At 43.1% G+C, this 14,341-nt stretch overlaps 1 protein-coding gene across 5 annotated transcripts in view; it reads right to left on the bottom strand.

The window, feature by feature from the left end:
- Positions 1 to 14,341, bottom strand: part of ubap1 (ubiquitin associated protein 1) — a 55,848-nt gene that overhangs the window by 19,713 nt on the left and 21,794 nt on the right. The window contains exon 2 of one of the 5 annotated variants that reach the window (XM_068031791.1): positions 8,619 to 8,683. The exons of the other annotated variants lie outside the window; for them this stretch is intronic. The gene's annotated coding sequence lies outside the window, so the exon portion shown is untranslated. The remainder of the gene's footprint in view (positions 1 to 8,618; positions 8,684 to 14,341) is intronic. 5 annotated transcript variants of the gene reach the window in all.

Genomic DNA, 14,341 nt, shown 5'->3' with positions numbered 1-14,341 from the left:
ATCTGTATTACTGTCACCAACACATCTCAGGTTACAGCAGATAACTTCATTGTTCTTAGGCCGTTCAAATACACTATAATCTTAACACTTCCTTTTCACCTTTTTATAATGGATGCTGGACATTTAAATCAAAATGACTAAGTTCCAGTCTCCTGTATTTATATTTTCATTTGCTTCTGCTTTCGTTGCCACTTTGAGGGAAATTCTGAAAATAAAGGCTCAGTCTTCTGCACATACAATAAAAACACACAATATAATTCTAATTCACTGAAAAGCCTTTAAGAATTTCTTTATTAAAATTGAATCTGAGAGTCTGGGAACTGACGAGTTGGCTCCACCTATCACTGTACTGATGCCAGACGCTATATTGCTTCATGATGCAAGCATACTACAAATACAAACAGTTCCATGATTTAGTAGGCCATAGGAGGAGTCAGGTGTTTGACAGGAGATCACGACCCATGGAAATAGTAAGTCTTCATTGCCATTGAAAATTAGAAGCACAGTTGACAATGAGCAAAACGTGTCAGCGGTCAAAGGCAATTTGAAGAAAGCGTTAATGTGTATTAAAAGAAAAATTATTGCAATAACTGCCATAATGTTCAATAACTTTACTTTAAAAGGACACAAGGCAGCAAATGCACAAACAAGGCAAAGAGCTTACATTTAGATAATAACTTTCACAGCCTCAGAATATCCCAAAGTGCTTCAAAGCTAACGAAGTAATTTTGAAACAGTCACTTTTCTAATATAAGGAAACTACTTTGCATCAATTTTCACTTCAGAAGACGGGGCTGAGTTACTAATATTGCATTGTACAGTTGGCTCCAAAGTAGAAAGCGTCAAAGTGTATGCATTTATAGCCTTGAACAGAATAAAAGGTCTCAAAATAAAATCAGACTGCCGGTCCTGACAGCCTTCATCTGAAGGTGCTTTAAGAAATAGAAGCTATTCTCAGTCAGCCTGTTATTATATTTAAAGGCTCGCTAGGGCTTTGGAATATTCCCATGGACTGGACAAACAAGCAGACTAAAACAGAAGCAACGGCGACATGAGGAAGAACTTCTTTATGTAGCAAGTGGTTAGGATCTAGAATGCACTTCCTGAGACTGCGGTGGAGGCAGATTCAATTGAGGCCTTCAAAAGAGAATTGCATAATTATCTGAAGAGAAAAAACTTGCAGAGCTTGGGGAAAAGGTGGGGGAGTGGACAAGATAAGCTGCTCTTCCAGAGAGCCAGCACAGGCACAACAGGCTGAATGGCCTCCTTTTGAGCTGTAACCATTCTATGATATCTATGGGTGAATTGGCTTACTTCTGATAAGATAGTGGTGGGGAAATTTTTAGAAACAATTGCCAGAACTTTGCTGTACTAATAATGGCAAGGCTGTCAGCACTTGCCATTGTTACGAGGCAAAACTGACAGCAACTGCTGATGTCCATACATGTGCAGTTAAAAACAGAAATCCTGAAGTTGCTGTTGGTGATATCCTGCTCCTCCACAGGGTGCGCTATTGCCATTTTCACGGGTGGAATCTGCACAGAGATCACCCTTATTGCGTGAACCTAGGCTAATTAGCCACTATTCCAGTTCTAATGATGGCTGAAAAACGTTACGGCTTGTTCAACCAGAAGTAACTAAGTTTTTAACAGTGTAGTAAGTCATAGTCAGTGCTGAGCAACCTCTCTGGTCCTCAAAAATGAATTTAATTAGTGTGGAGCAGCATTCCCCCCGCCGCATTGTGCACGGCCTATTCATCTAAGTGCGCGGGACTGTGGAAGTGAGCAGAAAGGCATGGCACTATGCTTAATGGGAAATATAGCCAAGTTAGGAATAGTAGCTTTGCTGAGCTTTGACAGTATAATGTTAAGGGGCAGAAACCACAATGAAATAGTTAAAAGTAAAGTCTGAGAGTGTGAGATTGCAAAGAATAGCCGACACCGGTAATTAAAAGGACATCTGTTCTTTTATGGCCTGATTGTGTGACACCTGTGGTTTGGAACAAATGGACTCCTGTGAATCAAATGATGTCCATCCCTGTGTGAGTGATAAGGAATGTAGGGCCCCTCTTATCAGTATATACTACCCTGCTTTGGGTAACTGCAGACTGCATGAAACACTCAGGAATGTAAACCTAATAGAGATAGCAGGATGCGCCGCAATTACTTGTCACAAGGTAGAAACAGAACTCACGATCAATGTAGGGAGTGAGACCAGAATGTTTACTGATGATTCCTATGCTCTTGCTAATTAGCTTGCTTGTCCGCTTTGTTTTATCTTGCTGGTACAAAACAATATTTTATTAGTAACAAGTATGTATTGAGAATGGAGTGTATTGTTAACCTCAGTAACAGATGTACTGCATGTCACCACGTGGCTGAAGACGAATTGTACCGCACTGATTGGTTAAACAAGGAAGCGTAGCATGAATCTTAATGTATAAACAGTAGTACCTGTATCACAAACTTCACTTACTCTGGTGGACCCGACAGACTCTGGGGTGGAGTCAGTGTCGTTGTATTAGAGTAAGTCAGCCGGCTAAATGCGCAAATAAAGTAATTGATTTTACCTACACATCCGACTCGGTATATTTACTGAACCAGACTGAAGGCAAAAAGAACTCAGATTTACAGGACCTTTACATTTTTTTGTGAAGCCAGGCGCGCACGGTAACTTAAAAGGAGTCAGCCTGGTATCGGCCTGCGTGGGAACTTCCAAGTTTCTGCACAGCCACACAGCTTAGAGGGAGTACTGGTTTGGAGTCTCACTCGCTAAGAAAAGTAGCGTTGCAAATTTTTTAAAAATAATATTTTTTATATATAGTTTTCTGCTTTGCTCTTTTGTGTCTGTATCGCTATCTTATGTGTATGTCCCAATATTTATTTTGCTTCCTGTACAATGATTTAAATCTACAAAGTGACTCCTGACAACGCAGCAGCCTGCTGATGTCATCAGAGCGTTCCCTGATGTGCACATGCGCAAACGGTTTCCTGTGCATGCTCAGCCTACATCTTGCCTTGCCAGGACTAAGGCGCATGTGCAAAAAAACACTCTCCCTCCTCGGCCACTCACTCCTCGCTTCCCCCCCCACCAGCTGCTTGCTCCCCGCTTCCCCACCCCATCCCTCCAGACACTAGCTCTAGGCCGCGGGCCACTTCCCTCCGCCCGAAGAAGCAAAGCGGGCCACGAGGGGTGATGGGGCGATGTCAGAGCGAGTGGCCATGAGGAGGTAAGCGGCCCGGTCTAGAGCTAGCGCCTGGAGGGATGGTGGCGGAAGCGGGGAGTGAGAGGCTGGAGAATGGGATGGGGGGAGTGAGCGGCCGGAGAGCGGGATGGCACTGAAACCTCACAGAATTATGGAGGGTGTGCAGCACTGTCAGAGGTGCTGTCCTTCTGATGAAACTTTAAACAGCACAATGTTCTCCGTGTATCAAACATGTCTATTGTGTGCTGCCGTGGGTTGAAGTTGTTTTTCTGTGATAAATTGAGCAGTTCCATCTGACGTTTAAGTGGATGAGGCTGCATTTGCGCACGTACTAGTACAGCGCCACCGAGCAGTTGCGTTGTCAGCAAACGCAGCCTTAAATCTAATCTTAATTTCCTGTTTTGCGTGTGTGAGGATTCTTCAATCTGATTGGATGAGAAGCCTCTGTGCTGCCACAGATCTCCTGCAGAGGGCACCAATTCCATAAACACACCGAATTACTGGAAATTAACGTTGACAATCCCACGAAAAGTATACATGGCAATAGTACATAAGGTAAATGGAAAAGCTGTTCCTTCACTGCTCATAACAAAATCTGGGCCAATAATCTGGGAGAAAAATTGCCAGTTGGACAAGCATGAACTAATAAAGAAGAGCCAGCACAAATTTATTCAGGGCAAATCGCATATGGCTAACTTTATTGAGTTTTTTTCATGAGGAACGAAGAAGCTGGATGAGAGCTGTGCAACTGACATTGTGTATATGGACTTTCAAGAAGTGTTTAATAAATTACCACACATTTGGCTTGTTACAAAATTGAAGCTTATGGGATAAAAGGGATGGTAGTAGCATGGATACAAAATTGGCTAACGAATAGAAAACAAGATCTGTAGGAATGGCTGTTTTTTTGGACTGGACGAAGGTATACAGTGGGGTTCCCCAAGGTTTAGTACTAGGACCGCTGCCGTTTTTGATATTCATTAATGGCTTGAACTTGTGGGTATAGGGCACAATTTTGTAATCTGCAGATGGTATGAAACTTGGAAGTGTAGTAATCAGTGAGAAAGATATTAACAGACTTCAAGAGGACATAGTATTTTGCTTTCATTTTAGTGTTTAATTCACTGCCACTTCTCTTCCAGGAATGCCTACCTTGAAGAGGTTCTGCTCTTCTCTCCGACGGGATTTTCATTTGTCTCTTTTACCTTGTTCACCTTCATTGTTTTATATTCTCTGTGACCTTGTCCTATCTACACCTTCTCCTTTGTTATCTCTTGCCCCATCCCCCACTTTACTTGCTTAAAACCTTTCACATTTCTAATATCTGCTAGTTCTGAAGAAGGGTCACTGATGTTAGGTCTGCTTCTCTCTCCACAGATGCTGCCAGACCTGCTGAGTATTTCCAGCATTTCTTGTTTTTATTCAACAGGACATAGATAAGCTAGAAGAATGAGCAGACTCAAGGCAGGTGAAATTCAATGCAGAAAAATGAGAGGTGATATATGCTGGTCGGAAGAATGAGGAGAGAAAATACATGCTGAATGGGACAATTTAAAAGGGGCTACAAGAAAGAGACTAGGAGGTATTTGTGCACAAAATCTTTGAAGGTGACAGGAGAGGTTAACAAAGCAGTTAAGAAACCATATGGGTTCCTGGGATGTATAAACAGAGGCATAGAGTACAAAAGCCAGGAAGTTATGCTTAACTTAGATAAAGCACGAGTTCAGTCCCAGTTGGAGTACTGTGTCCAATTCAGGGTACCACACTTTCAGAAGAACATGAAGGCTTTGGAGAAGGTATGTAAGAGATTTACTAGAATGGTATGAGGGATTACAGTTACATTGATAGACTGGAGAAGCTAAGATTGTTCTCTTTAGAGTAAAGAAGGTGAAGAGGAGATTTGATAATGTTTAAAATCATGAAGGGTTTCGATCGAGTAAACAAAGAGAAACTGTTTCCAATGACTGAAGGGTTGATAGCCAGGGGCCAGATTTAAGGTGATTGGCAAAAGAACCAGAAGTGACAGGAAAAATAACTTTTATTATGGTTAGGTTTTAGATGATGGGAAGGGTGACGGATACAGATTCAAAAGTAGCTTTCAAAAAAGGGAATTTAAAAAGTACTTGAATGAGAAAGAGCTGGCACAAATTCAATGGGCCAAGTGGCCTCCTTCTGTGTTCTACCATTCTATCATTCTATGTCATTTATTAGAGACAAATGTAACATTATCCAAGTGGATAGGGGTGCTTCAAAGCATGTTGCAAACTTAATGCTGCTGAGCTGGAGAAAGACCTAGGTGTGAAAAACATGAACTTCTTAGAGATTTCATGACCTCAAGGCTACAGTAAAAGCAAGTAGAGTACTGAGATGGGTATAAGTGGGTTTGATCTGATAGCCATTACAGAGACGTGGCTGCAAGGTGACCAAGGCTAAGAACTGAATATTCAGGGACACTTGACATTTCCAAGGATAAACAGAAAGGAAAAGGTGAGGTAGCTGTTAATAAAGGATGAGATCAGTACAGTAGTGAGACTAAAAAAAATAAAGAGGGAGAAAAAGATTATGAGATTGAAGTGGCAAGAAATATAAAGAAGGACGGTAAAAGCTTCTACAAGTATATAAAAAGGAAGAGAATAGTTGAAGTAAATGTTGGTCCCTTAGAGGAGACTGGGGAATTAATAATGAGAAACAAGGAAATAGTAGAGACTTTGAACAAATGTTTCGTACCTGCCTTCACAGCAGAAGACACTAAAATCATGTCTATAATAGAATATCAAGAGACAAAAGGGAGGAACTTAAAACACTGCTCACTAAGAAAAAAGGTACGAGGCAAACGAATGGGATTAAAGATTGAGAAATCGCCTGGACCCAATGGCCTGCATCCTAGGGTCTTAAAAGAAGTGGTTGTACAGATAGCAGATACATTGGCTTAATCTTCCAAAATTCCCAGCAGAAAGGGAAATCACAAATGTAACGCCCCTATTCAGGAAAAGAGACAAAGTAAGAAACTGTAGGCCAGTTAACCTAATATTTGTCATTGGGAAAATGCTGGAATCCATTATTAAGGAAGTAGCAGCAGGACATTTAGAAAATCATAATACAATCCAGCAGAGTCAACAAGGAGTTATGAACGGGAAATAGCGTTTGACAAATTTATTAGAATTCTCTAAGGATGTGACGAGCAGGGTGGTTAAAGGGGAACAAGTAGATGCAATGTATTTGTATTTCCAAAATGCATTCAATAAGGTGCCAAGAGGTTATTGCACGAGTTAAGAGCTCATGCTGTTGGGATAGAGAATTTGGCTAACTAGCAGAAAACAGACAGATGTGATAAAAGGGTCATCTTCAGCTTGGCAAACAGTAACTAGTGGCTACCACAGGGATCAGTGCTGGGACCTCAACTAGTTAGACTTAATGACTTGGATGAAGTGACCGAGTGTATTGTAGCCAAATTTGCTGACGATACAAAGATAGGTGAGAAAGCAAGCCATGAGGATAACATAAAAAGTTTGCAAAGGGATTTTTTTTATTCGTTCTTGGAGTGTGAGCATCACAGGCAAGGCCAACATTATTGCTCATCCTTAATTTCCCTTGAGAAGATGGTAGTAAGCCGCCATCTTGAAACATTGCAGTCCATCTGGTGTAGGTACACCCACAGTGCTGTTGAGGGAGTTCCTGGATTTTGACCCAGTGACAGTGAAGGAACAGCGATATACTTCCAAGTCAGGATGGTGTGAAACTTGGAGGGGAACTTATGTGTTCCTATGCGTCTGCTGCCCTTGTCCTTCTAGTTTTCTAGTTGGTAGAGGTGGCGGGTTTGGAAATTGCCGTCATACAAACATATGAACATATGAACAAGGAGCGGGAGGAGGCCACTCAGCTCCTCGAGCCTGCCCGCCATTCAATAAGACTAAGGCTAATCTGATTGTAACCTCGACTCCACATTCCCGCCTAAGCCCGACTAACCTTTCATCCCCTGCTTATCAAGAATCGATCTACCTCTGCATTAAAAATATTTAAAGACTCTGCTTCCACTGCCTTTTGAGGAAGAGAGTTCCAAAGACTCACGAACTCAGGGAAAAAAATTCTCCTCATCGCTGTCTTAAATGGGTGACCCCTTATTTTCAAATAGTGACCCCTAGTTCTAGATTCTCCCACAAGGGGAAACATTCTTTCCACATCCACCCTATTAAGACCTTATATGTTGCAATCAATTCACCTCTTACTCCCCTAAACTCTAGCGGATACAAGCCTAGGCTGTCCAACCTCTCCTCATAAGACAACCTGCCCAGTCCAGGTATTAGTCTAGTAAACTTTCTCTGAACTGCTTCCAATTCATTTACATCCTTCCTTAAATAAGGAGACCAATACTGTACATAGTACTCCAGATGTGGTCTCACCAATGCCCTCTATAAATGAAGCGTAATCTCCCTACTTTTGTATTCAATTCCCCTTACAATAAGTGATAGCATTCTATTAGCTTTCCTAATTACTTACTGAACCTGCATACTAACCTTTTGCGATTCATGCACAAGGACACCCAGATCCCTCTGCATATCAGAGCTCTTACCATTTAGATAATGTGCTTCTTTTTTATTCTTCCTGCCAAAATGGACAATTTCACATTTTCCCACATTATACTCCATTTGCCAGATCTTTGCCCACTCACTTAATCTATCTATATCCCTTTGTACCCTCCTTATGTCTTCTTCGCAACTTACTTTCCTGTCGAAAGAGCCTTGGTAAGTTACTGCAGGGCATTTTGTAGATGGTACACACTGCTGCCACTGTGCGCCAATGGTGGAGGGAGTGAATGTTTAAGGTGGTGGATGGGGTGCGGATCAAGTGGGCTGCTTTGTCCTAGATAGTGTTGAGCTTCTTGAGTTGTTGGAGCTGCATTTATCCAGGCAAGTGGAGAGTATTCCATCACACTCCTGACTTGTGTCTTGTAGTTGGTGGACAGGCTTTGGGAAGTCAGGAGCTGAGTTACTCGCAGCAAAATTCCCAGCCTCTGACCTGCTCTTGTAACCACAACATTTTATATCGCTAGTTCAGTTTCTGGTCAATGGTATCCCCCAGGATGCTGATGGTTAGGTATTCAGCGATGGTAATGCCAATGAATGTCAAGGGGAGATGGTTAGATTTTCTCTTGCTGGAGATGGTCATTGCCTGCACTTGTCTGGTGCAAGTATCAGCCCAAGCCTGAATGTTGTCCAGGTCTTGCTGCTTGCGCGCACGGACTGCTTCAGTACCTGACGAGTTGCAAATAGTACTGAACAATGTGCAATCATCAGTGATGATCCCCATTTCTGACCTTATGGTGGAGCAGCTGAAGATGATTGAGCCTAGGACACTACCGTGAAGAACTCCTACAGTGATGTCCTTATATCAAGGGCAGTCACTCTCACCTCACCTCGAATTCTGCTCTTTTGTCCACGTTTGGACCAAGGCTGTAATGAGGTCTAGAGCTGTGTGTCCCTGGTAAAAAGATACAAAGAAGAGTAAGTTGTGAAGAGGACATAAGGAGTCTGCAAAGGGATATAGATAGGTTAAGTGAGCAGGCAAAGATTGGACAGATGGAAAATAATGAGAGAAAGGGTGAACTTGTCCATTTTGGCCAGAAAAATAGAAAAGCAACATATTATTTAAATGGAGAAAGATTGCAGAACTCTGAGATGCAGAGGGATCTGGTGTCCTAGTATATGAAACACAAAAAGTTAGTATGCAAGTACAGCAAGTGATTAAGAAGAATTCCAGAGGTGAGGTGAGAGTGACTGCCCTCGACATAAGGCAGCATTTGACTGAATGTGGCATCAAGGAGCCTTAGCAAAATTGGAGTCGATGGGAATTGGGGAAATCTCTCCACTGGTCGGTATCATACCTCACACAAATGTAATGTTGTTGTTTATTTCAAGGGAATGGAATATAAAAGTAGAGATGTTTTGCTAAAGTAAAAGGCATTGGTGAGACCACATCTAGAGTATTGTGTAGAGTTGTGGTCTCCTTACTTAAGAAAGGATATAACTGTATTGGAAGCAGTTCAGAGAAGGTTCACTCAACTGATTCCTGGGATGAGAGGCTGATCGTATGAGGAAAGGTTGGACAGGTTGAGTCTGTATTTATTGACATTTAGAATGACAAGAGGTGATCTTATTGAAACATATAACATCCTGAGGGGACTTGACTGGGTGGATGTTCAAAGGATGCTTCCCCTTGCAGGAGAGATTAAAAGTAGGGGGCACAGTTTAAAAATAAGGGGTCTCACACTTAAGACAGAGATTAAGAGAATTTTTTTCTCTCAGAGGGTCATGAGGCTGTGGAACTCTCTTCCCCTGAGATGGAGGCAGAGTCACTGAATGTTTGAAAGGCAGAGGTAGACAGATTCTTGACAAACAATGGAGTCAAAGAGTATCAAGGATAGGCAGGAAAGTGGAGTCCACAAACAGATCAGCTGGCAGAGCAGGGTGGAGGGGCCGAATAGCCTACTCCTGCTCCTAGTTCATATGTGTGTAGAACCCAAACTGAGCATCAGTGGGCAGGCTGTTTCCCAGTATCTCTTGATAGCACTGTCGACAACACCTTCTATCACTTTGCTGATGATCAAGAGCAGACTGATGGAGCAGGAATTGGCCCGATTGGTTTTGTCCTGCTTTTTGTGGAAAGGACATACCTGGACAATTTTCCATTTCCACATTGTCGGGTAGATGCCAGTGTTGTAGCTGTACTGGAACAGTTTGGCTAAGGGTGGAGCTAGTTCTGGAGCATAAGTCTTCAATACTACAGCTGGGATGTTGTTAGGGCCCACAGCCTTTGCTGTATGCAGTGCCTTCAGCCGTTTCTTGATAACACGTGAGTAAAATCAAATTGTCTGAAGACTGGCATCAATGATGGTGGGGACCTCAGGAGCAGGCCAAGATAGATTATCCACTCAGCACTTCTGGCTGCAAATGCTTCAGCCTTGTCTTTTGCACTGACGTGCTGGGCTCTCCATCATTGAGGATGGTGATGTTTTTGGAGTCTCCTCCTCTGGGTTAATTGTTTTATTGTCCACCACCATTCATGGATGTGGCAGGACTGCAGAGCTTTGAACTGATCTCTTGGTTGTGATCACTTTGCTCTGTATATTGCATGCTGCTTCTGCTGTTTAGTATGCATGTAGTCCTGTGTTGTAGCATCTCATTTTTAGGGATGCTTGGTGCTATTCCTGGCATGCTCTACACTCCTCATTGAACCAGGTTTGGACCCCTGGCTAGATAACAATCTTAGAGTGAGGAATATGCTGGGCCATGAGGTTACAGATTGTGGTTGAATACAATTCTGCTGCTCATAATGCCTTATGGATGCCCAGTTATGAGCCACTAGATCTGTTCTGAATCTGTCCCATTCAGCACGGTGGTAGTGCCACACAACACAATGGAGGGTACCCTCAGTGTGAAGACAGGACTTGGTCTCCACAAGGATTGTAAGACGGTCACTCCTACCAATGCTGACAGGAATAGATGCATCTGTGATTGGTAGATTGGTGAGGACGAGGCCAAGTAGTTTTTTCCCTCTTGTTGGTTCTCTCACCACCTGCCACGGGCCCAGCCTGTCAGATATGTCCTTCAGGATTTGGCCAGCTTGGTCAGTAGTGATGCAACTGAGCCACTCTTGGCATCGAAGGCCCCCACCCAGAGTACATTATGTGCCCTTGCTACCCTCAGTGCTTCTTCCAAGTGGTGTTCAATATGGAGGAGTACTGATTTTTCAGCTGAGCAAGGGCGGTAGGTGGTAATCAGCAGGTTTCCTTGCCCAGTTTTGACCTGATGCCATGAGACTTCATGTGGTCCGGAGTCAATGTTGAGGACTTGCAGGGCCACTTCTTCCCGACTGTATACCACTGTGCTGCCACCTCTAGTGGGTCTCTCCTGTCGGTGGGACAGGACATACCCAGGGATCGTGACGGAGCAGTTTGGGACATTGGCTGTAAGGTATGATTTGGTGAATGTGACCACATCAGGCTGTTTGTGGACAGCTCTCTCAATGTTGGCACAAGTCCCATATATTAGTGAGGAAGACTTTGCAGGGTGTACTGGCCAGGGCGTACCTTTGTCATTTCCAGTGCCTAGAACGATGGCGGTGGTTCATCGGGTTTAATTCGATTTGGTCTATGCTGTAGCAGTTTGATATAAATACGTTAAGTGAGTGGGCAAAAACTTGGCAGCTGGAGTACAATGTAGGAAAATGTGGGGTTTCCACTTTGGTAGGAAGAATAGAAAAGCAAAATATATTATTTAAAATGGAGAAAGAATGCCGCTGTACAGAAGGAGCTTGGTGACCTTGTACATGAAATACAAAACGTTAGCACGGATGTACAGCAAGCAATTAGAAAGACAAATGGAATGTTGGCCTTTGTTGCAAGTTTGATGGAGTATAAAAGTCAGGAAGTCTTGCTATAACTGTACAAGGCATTGGTGAGACCTAGAGTACTGCTCTAGTTTTGGTCTCTGTATACTTGCATTGGAGGCAGTTCACTAGGTTGATTTCTGGGATGAAGGAGTTGTCTAATGAGGAAAGGTTTAGCAAGTTGGGCTCTTCTCATTGGAGTTTAGAAGAATGAGAAGTGATCTTATCGAAACATAAAAATTTGACAGGGTAGATGCTGAGAGAATGTTTCCCCTCATGGAGGAATCTAGAACTCAGGGCACAGTTTCAGAAAAGGGGTCTCCCATTTAAGATGGAGATGAGGAGAAATTTTTTCACTTAGAGGGGGCTGTAAATCTTTGGAATTCTCTACCCCAGACAGCTGTGGAGACGGAGTAACTAAACATATTCAAGGCTGAGATAGACAAGATTCTTGAACTATAGGGGAGTCAAGGGTTATGGGAAACAGGCAGGAAAGTGGAGCTGAAGCCAAGATCACATCAGCCATGATCTTACTGAATGACAGAGCAGGCTTGAGGGGCCATATGGCCTACTCCTGCTCCTATTTCACATGTTCTTATGAGATGTGTCGTCAGGACAATCCAATACAAAAAAGAGAAAGAGCACACTAAACTACCCTTGTACAAGACCTTGTTTAGACATCATCTAGAATAGATAGGATATGGGGACATGCATAAAAGTTGCGTAAGCATACAACTAGGTTGCGATATCATATCGTCTCCATCACCGAACCATCTACTTCCACCTCCATTATATCATGTTTCTGCACACCTGCTGCTGAAACTCTCATCCATGCCTTTTTTAACCTTTATACTCGATTATTCCAATGCTCTCCAGGCTGGCCTCCCATCCTACATCTACATAAACTTGAGCTCCTCAAAAACTCTGCTGCCCGTTTCCTAGCACACAAAATCCCACTCACCCATCGCCCCTGTGCTTGCTGACCTACACTGGCTACCGGCTTGGCAATGACTCAAACTTAAAATTCTCATCCTTGTTTTCAAATCCCTCCATGGTCTTACCCCTAATGATCTTCGCAACCTCCTCTAGCCCTACAACCCTCAGGGATTTCTGTGCACTTGTGCATCCCCGTTTATCTTTGTTCCACCACTGGCAGCCATGCCTTCAGTTGCCTATGCGCTAAACAGTGGCGCAGTGGTTAGCACCGCAGCCTCACAGCTCCAGCGACCCGGGTTCAATTCTGGGTACTGCCTGTGTGGAGTTTGCAAGTTCTCCCCGTGTCTGCATGGGTTTCCTCCGGGTGCTCTGGTTTCCTCCCACAGCCAAAAGACTTGCAGGTTGATAGGTAAATTGGCCATTATAAATTGCCCCTAGTATAGGTAGGTGGTAGGGGAATATAGGGACAGGTGAGGATGTGGTAGGAATATGGGATTAGTGTAGGATTAGTATAAATGGGTGGTTAATGGTCGGCACAGACTCGGTGGGCTGAAGGGCCTGTTTCAGTGCTGTATCTCAATCAAAAATCAAATAACCTGCCTCTCTTCTCCTTTATGTCGCTCCTTGAAACCTATCTCTTTGACCAAGCCGTCAGTGACCTGTCCTAATATCTCCTTATGTGGATCGGTGCCAAATTTTGTTGAATAATTGTTTTGGTGAAATGACTTGGGATGTTTTACCACGTGAAAGGTGCTACATAAACACAAGTTGCCGTTGTCGGTTAGATGTCAAGAGGACTTTCTTTTCACATTGGAAAATCGGCCTTTAAAACTAACTACCATCTCTTATAACCTCACTGCAGATTGGCTGCAAGTGTTCAAAAGAGAGGTGGATGAGTTCCTAACTGTGGCTGACATCACAGCATACAAAATGTAGGTAGGATATTGAGCAATGTGCCTGCTAATCACTGTGGTCTCCTGGAACCCATTTAGAGTCATAGAATTACACAGCACAGAAACAGGCCCTTCGGCCCACCGTGTCCCTTCCGGCCATCTAATCCCATTTTCCAGCATTTGGCCTGTAGCCTTGCATGCTATGGCATTTCAAGTGCTCATCTAAATACTTACTCAATGTTGTGAGGGTTCCTGCCTCTACCACCTCTTCAGGCAGTGTGTTCCAGATTCTAACCACCCTCTGGGTGAAAAAGAATGTCCTCATATCCTCTAAACCTCCTGCCCCTCACCTTCAGAAGTCAGAAAAGTTTCCCAGATTTTTTTCCCCTCAAAATTAGCCAAGGGTATTCTCTTATCTATCCAGGGGATTGTGTGCCTGGCTGGTGGAAGGTTGGGGGAGGGGATAATAATGGAAGCCATTGTGTTAGGCTGAACCATGACTGTATGGGGCAGGTTTGAAGGGCCAGCAGATCTTTTCCTGTCTGTTGGGTTTATATGTAGTCAGAACAGTGGAGATAATAAAGATATGCCATCTGAAATACACAATAATAGCCACTGACTTAAAACTTGGTTGAATGCTTAAATATTTAAATGTTTCAATGAAGCTGCCCCTTTGGGATCCTGTAAGGGAGGAAATTATGTGCTAACATTAAGTCAGAAGGCTACCCTGTTCCTACAAATCATTTGTTAATTATGATTTATTTCTCCCATGTATGAAGGTTATCTGATTCTTAAAGATAGCTGAGGTTTAATAAAACAAGTGACAGAGAGCTGAACTCTAATTAACTGTGGCTTCGGAAATCATTTTGAACTTTTTTTTTTAAAACCTTGCACCATCCAGCATCCCGGGACAAATAACATC

The sequence above is a fragment of the Heterodontus francisci genome, chromosome 1 (genome assembly GCF_036365525.1).
Source record: "Heterodontus francisci isolate sHetFra1 chromosome 1, sHetFra1.hap1, whole genome shotgun sequence".
Lineage (NCBI taxonomy): Eukaryota > Metazoa > Chordata > Chondrichthyes > Heterodontiformes > Heterodontidae > Heterodontus > Heterodontus francisci.
Note: the sequence above shows the minus strand (reverse complement) of the source record. Positions and strands in the feature narration are given on the sequence as shown.